Raw genomic sequence first — 6,765 nt, 5'->3', positions numbered from 1 at the left:
TGTGAGCATAGAAATATGGCCGCAGTCTCCTTGCTGCATTTACTAATGCCAGAGCAATTTTTTCCAGAGGTTGATACCTTGTTTCGGGACCTCTTAATGCTCGGCTTGTAAAGTAGATAGGACGCTGTTTTAGGCCTTCTTCTCGTACAAGCACCGCGCTAATGGTTTGATCTGATGCTGCTAAATATAAGAATATCACTTCGGCATCTGTTGGAGCAGAGAGAATAGGAAGTTCGGTTAAATAACTTTTGAGTTCGTCAAAAGCCTTTTTCTGTTCGGCTCCCCACTCAAACTTTGGTGCCTTCTTCAAAACATTGAAGAACGACATTTGCTTTTCGGCTGCTTGGGAAAGGAATCTATTCAGTGCGGCTAGACATCCAGTTAGCCTTTGCACATCATGTATGGACTTCGGCATTGCCATGTTCTAAACAACTTGAACCTTTAGGGGATTTGCCTTGAGTCCTTCCTTTGAAACCCAACAACCCAGAAATTTTCCCAAATCTACCAAAAAGGTACATTTTTGGGGATTGAGTTTGAGGTTGGCTTTTTTGAGCACGTCGAGAGTGGCTTTGAGATTGTTTTCGTACTCCGAAGTGCTTCTGCTTTTAACAACTATATCGTCAACATATACTTCAACCTCTTTTCCGATCAGGTGCCGAAATAGCTTATCTACCATCCTTTGATATGTGGCTCCGGCATTCTTTAAACCAAATGGCATCTTTTTATAAGCAAAAATACCGAAGTCAGTAATGAAAGCCGTTTTTGAAGCATCATTCTCATCCATTAAAACTTGGTGGTATCCTTTATACAAATCAAGAAAACAGAAAATTTCGAAGCCTATCAAAGCTTCTACTTTTTTATCTATGTTGGGAAGGGGGTAGCAATCTTTAGGACAGTGCTTATTTAGATCTGTAAAATCTATGCACATCCGCCATCCTCCTTCTTTTTTCTTGATCATCACAGGATTGGCCACCCAAGAAGGATATTTTACTTCAAATAATACATCCGCATTCAGTAATTGGCGGACTTCGTCATGGATGACTTGATTTCTTTCTGCCGCAAAGAGTCTTTGCTTCTGTTTTATAGGCCGGACTGAAGGATCAATATTTAACCGATGTGTAATTACCTCGGGAGACACTCCAGTCATGTCCAACGGAGACCACGCAAAGACATCTTTGTACTCTTTGAGGAGCTGGATGGTCTTTTCCCGGAGTAGAGGTGTTCCCACGAAACCGATCTTGACCGTTCTGGATGGATCATCTTCGTATAACTGAACTGGTCGTGAGTTCGGCTCCGGTGTGACTTCGTTCATTTCGCCTGCCTCTGACTCCGGCTGCTGTGATTGCTATGCTTGATGGTGCCGATCTGATTGTTCGGCACTTTTAAGCGCAATCTGCAGACATTCTTTTGCTCTCTTTTGATCACCTCGGATGACTGCTATCCCTCCTTTAGTGGGGATCTTGATTGTGAGGTGATAAGTAGAGCAAATGGCCCGAACTGTGTTGAGCCAGTCTCTTCCCAGTATAATGTTATACGGGGATCGAGCTTTTACCACAAAAAACTCGATCATCGTACTGGAGCTAGTAGGCGCTCTTCCTACCGTAATCGGAAGGCTGATAATACCTTCAGGGCGGGTGTCCTCCTGGGCGAAACTTTTCAGAGGAAGTGGGGCCGGACTGAGCCGAGCTGGATCCACTTCCAGTTTATCAAAACATTCTTTAAAAAGAATGCTAACCGACGCTCCTGTATCCACAAACACTCTGTGGATCAGCTTGTTTGCCACTCCAGCTTGAATGACAATAGCGTCTTGATGAGGAGAAATGGCCGGGACGGGATCTGCATCTGAAAATGTAATTACTTCCTCCTTCTTCAGCCTTTTATGTGTTGGCTCCTCTCGATTGAAGCCTCTGCGCTCTGATTTTAGAGACGATTTAGTCTTCCCGGCTGGGAGAGCGTCAATAGTCTGGATTACTCCATCATATTGCGGCTCGTCATCGTCTTCGGGATCCTGTTGCCTTTTAGGATCCTGAGGAGCGCAGTTCGCACTTCCCTGTTTCTTATTCTTTTTCGGCGGCTTGCTTTGGTATTTTTTTAACGTCCCTGCTTTCACAAGAACATCAATACCTGCTGCCAAATTTCGGCACTCCTCGGTATCGTGACCGTGGTCTCGATGGAAGGAGCAATATTTATCCTGACTTCGGCGCGTGGCCGATTTCGTCATCGGCTTTGGTTTTTCGAACATATCAGAATGCAGTTCGAAAATTTCCGCTCTCGACTTGTTCAACGGTACGAACGGAGCGGGTGGTTTCTCAGGATTGAGACGTGGTCCCAATCTGTCTTGTACCGGTGCCCTTTGAATTCTTTCAAAAGGAGTTCGGCGAGGATGTCCCTGATCGCTATGATCGGGCTTCCTCTTGTCTCCTCTGGAAGAGCTGTCTAAAGACCGTTTTCGACGGTCTGCCTCATCAGCACGAGAAAACTGGTCCGCAATGTCCCACATCTCTTGAGCTGTTTGCGGACTGCATTCAACGAGCTTTCTGTAGAGAGCTCCTGGCAGAATTCCATTTTGGAATGCCGAAATGACAAGTAGATCATTGAGATCATCTACTTGTAGGCATTCCTTGTGGAATCTTGTCATGAAGTCGCTAATCTTTTCATCGCGACCTTGACGTATAGAAAGCAGCTGAGCCGAAGTGATTCGGGCTTCCGCTTTCTGGAAGAACCTCCTATGAAAAGCATCCATTAGATCTCTGTAAGATCTAATGCTGCCTTGAGGGAGGCTATCAAACCACCTTCTTGCGTTCCCGATAAGCAGCTCGGGAAACAGCTTACACATATGAACCTCATTGAGACCTTGGTTCGCCATATTATACTGATAGCGTCCCAGGAAATCATGAGGATCCACTAACCCGTCATAAGTCACTGACGGAGTTCGGTAATTCTGGGGCAACGGAGTTCTGGTGATATCATCCGAAAATGGAGTCTTCAGCGCTCCATACATAGCGAATCCGACATCTCTACGGTATGGTGGAGATGGAGTTCTCCTGTGATTTCGGTAACAAGGAGAAGAAGGAACATATCGGTGGTGAGGATTCTTTCTCCTGGAAGATAAGACACTACTGCGGTAGTGACTTCCATGTCTGGAGGGGGAGGGAGAATCCGCCGTTTTCTTCTCCGGCTTCTGGCTCTTTTGCAGGAATGTTAAGAACTCATCCTGCTTCTCAGCCAAGAACAACTTGACAGCCTCATTCAAATCGTGCTGCTGGGGAGGCTCGGTGCGATGACTTTTTGAGTGGTTTGTTCCTTCACCGTGAGAACTGGAGGCAGATTTCTCCCGAGGCTGTTTTCCAGACCTACGGGCTGGGCTAGCTCCCTCACATTCATCACGGACGGAAGTATGGGTATTACGTGATCTGGTATGCATTTTTTGGTGGAAGAGGATCAAAAACTCGCTTTTATCACAGTTTTGGTTTTCTGTTTCCCACAGACAGCGCCAGTGATGATGTGGCGAATTTTTGATGGGAATAAATGCAAGTAATAAATGAAGATCACAACACTGAAGATTACGTGGTTCGATTTACTGAGGTAAATCTACGTCCACGGGAAGAATAGAGGGCAAGTTTGTATTGCTTGAGATAGCTTACAGATTACAATGCTGATTTGCTATATGAGATTCAGGATCTAGAGAGCTTAACCCTGGTCTATCTGATCTAAGTTCTATTTATACATTCGAACTAAGATCGTGGTTTGCAGCCCTGGTAGTGGGGTTGATAACTGCTTAATACCACTAAATAGATCGTGGGTGTAATGGAGGCCGTGGGGATCCTGCATGGGTCCACTATCTCCTTGTTCGGTCGAATACTGAGACCGAACTGCTGAACTTTGCCGATCAGCTTTTGCCGATCTGAGAGTTGAGCTCGATTGGTCGGCTTTTACCGAGCTATAGGCTGTGACCGAACTCTTTGGTTGAGACCGAACTGCTGAACTTTGCCGATCAGCTTTTGCCGATCTGAGAGTTGAGCTCGATTGGTCGGCTTTTACCGAGCTATGGGCTGTGACCGAACTCTTTGGTTGTGCCGAACTGATACTCTTTCTTGGGTTTTGGGCTGATGGGCCGTCACTGCTATTGGGCTCGCAATTAGGGTTTAGTTGTTTAGTTCGTATCCCATCAAGCCACAAAATATTCGTGGCTAATATAAAATTAATATTATAAGGTAACTTCAGATAAAAATGTAGGAGTATTATATAGTGAGGAACGATATGCTACATCCCTCGGGTGGGTACCTTATGTGAGCACCACTCTCGTTTGACGCACGTTTAGTGTTGTTCGTTTCGATTTATATACTCCATTTGATTTTAATACATTAAAAATGTTATTGCAATTTCTCATTTAAAAAAATTCATAAAAATCAAAGCTTGATTTGTTATTTTATTAATTTATTTCAAATATAGAGAAAACAAGCAAATCGAGCTTTGATTTTTATAATTTTTTTAAAATTAAAAATTGCAATAATATCTTTTAATGTATTAGAATCAAACGGAGTATTTAAATCAAAACAAACAATCATAAACGTGCATCAAACAACAGTAGTGCTCACATAAGGAGTCCACGTAAGGTATGTAACATATCATTTCTCATTATATGGTAATTGCAAATTTACAAAAAAAAATATATGACTACATAATAAGATTTTTCACACATATGCTGTTATAAGTTATGGATCTAATTAAGCTTAATTAATCATATATATAGTACTATAAACTGAAATTATTTTTGTCGAGTTTTGAAAAAAAATACTAGTACTATGTTTTATTTAGTGAAATAGTTTTGAAATAGTACTATGTATATTAGTTAAATTGTTACCAAATCGAACTTGGTCATCGATTTTAATTTATTGTCCTTGGAAATGAATATGACCGTACCCATGTATTTTATCAGCGCAATTTTATCAATGTATAGTAGTACTATAGTAGTATATCGATATGGTGTCATGATCACTTTAAAATGTCACCTATTTCAAGTCGACAAATTTATGTATAAAATTCACTAAGGTAATAATTGCAAAAGACTTTTTGGGCTTGAGTTATACATCAAATTTTTTGTACTATGAGATTTTTATTTTTGAAAATAAATTTATAGTTATTTCCAAATACTACTATAATACTTCATTGCATTTTATTTTATTTTCACAATGTTTAATTTTGTTGCGTAGTTAGGAAAGTGTATGATATATTGTCATCTTTTGTATATTTCATTACAAAACTATGATACTCCATAAAGTACTCTATTCCGTCCCAAGGAAGATGACACATTTCCTTAGACGACACGAGAATTCATGCAACTTTAATTTATTTAAGTTTTAGTATTTTAAAAAATATACCTCATCCCTCTCATAAGAATATGCACTCTTTAAGTTTCAGTCATTCTCACAAGAATATGCACTTTTTAATTTTGAAATTATTTTTTTCTCTAATGAGGTGATATCCATCTCTACTAACAATACTTTAATTACTTTTTTTTATCTATCTCCCTATTACTTTACCAATTTATGGATTAAAACTCGTGGTCAATCAAAAGTGCATATTCTTTTGGGACGAATGAAGTATAAAAAATTATAGAAACTATGCTATGTAAAATTTGTTTGATATTTAGTATAGCTTTGTGATGGCACTTTTTTGGTTTATAAACGTGTGAAGTTAAACTAAAGATCAATTGCAACTTATTGATTTAGTTTGATAAATTAATTCACATGTAGCATTTACTTTGTATTTTAATTTTATAAATTACTGCTGAAAGATCTAGACCTATTTTAGTTTCCTTTATTTTTTCTTTAGTTGGTAGTATATAGCATTATGTCCCAATTCTCAATAATATTTCAATGTTGTAAATGCCTGTCACTCATATACAGTAGTTGTTTTTAATAGATGTATATATATAATGAAATTGTTGAGATTTCGTAATTAATTTAATGCTAATTGGTAAATCATCACAACAATATTGATGATATTAATTGATAAATCATCAAACACATATCCTATATTAATATATCTCGTGGCTAGCTCTCTTTTTACATTATCTAAGAAAGATGGTACTTACTATGATTTGAAGACATAATTTTAATCATTGTTTAAATTACTGTTGTAATATAGAGGAGATAAGGAAAAGAAACATAGGGAGACATTAATTATGAAAATGTCGCTCTCCAAAACCGTGTAACTATTCAATCTTCATAAATAAGAAAATGACCGAAAAATGAAACTAAATAGAGAATATTATTATTTAAGAGATGGAAAAGTTTTTAAAAAACTGAATATTCTGATGATGCTGAAGATATTATTATTATTATTATTATTATTATTATTATTATTATTATTATTATACAAAATTGAATGCATATTCGCATGGTCATAATAATAATGATCATATTAATGTTCCTAGTCTTTTCTAGAAATAGACTATTTCCAAAATTTTTATTATAGAATAGTGAAATACTTATAGATGTGCTAAGTGGACAATTTTAGAGTAATTTGAAAATTCCGAGAATTGTATTTTAGAAATACTTTTTCCTTGCTAACATCGAATATTTAAAATTATATGTACGTGGAACACTTGATTTTGTGTAAGTTTTAGACGTCAATTGATCACGTCTGAAATAAAGTTCTAGTTTTATTTCAAAACATTATAAACAAACAATAATACTATAAAATAATAGTTCAAAATTCAAAGTACTAGAATTTTTGAGTTAGAAAAATAAAAATAAAATA

Source organism: Salvia splendens, chromosome 8 (genome assembly GCF_004379255.2).
Source record: "Salvia splendens isolate huo1 chromosome 8, SspV2, whole genome shotgun sequence".
Taxonomy (NCBI): domain Eukaryota; kingdom Viridiplantae; phylum Streptophyta; class Magnoliopsida; order Lamiales; family Lamiaceae; genus Salvia; species Salvia splendens.
The sequence above is the reverse complement of the archived record's forward strand: the minus strand, read 5'-3'. Positions refer to the sequence as shown.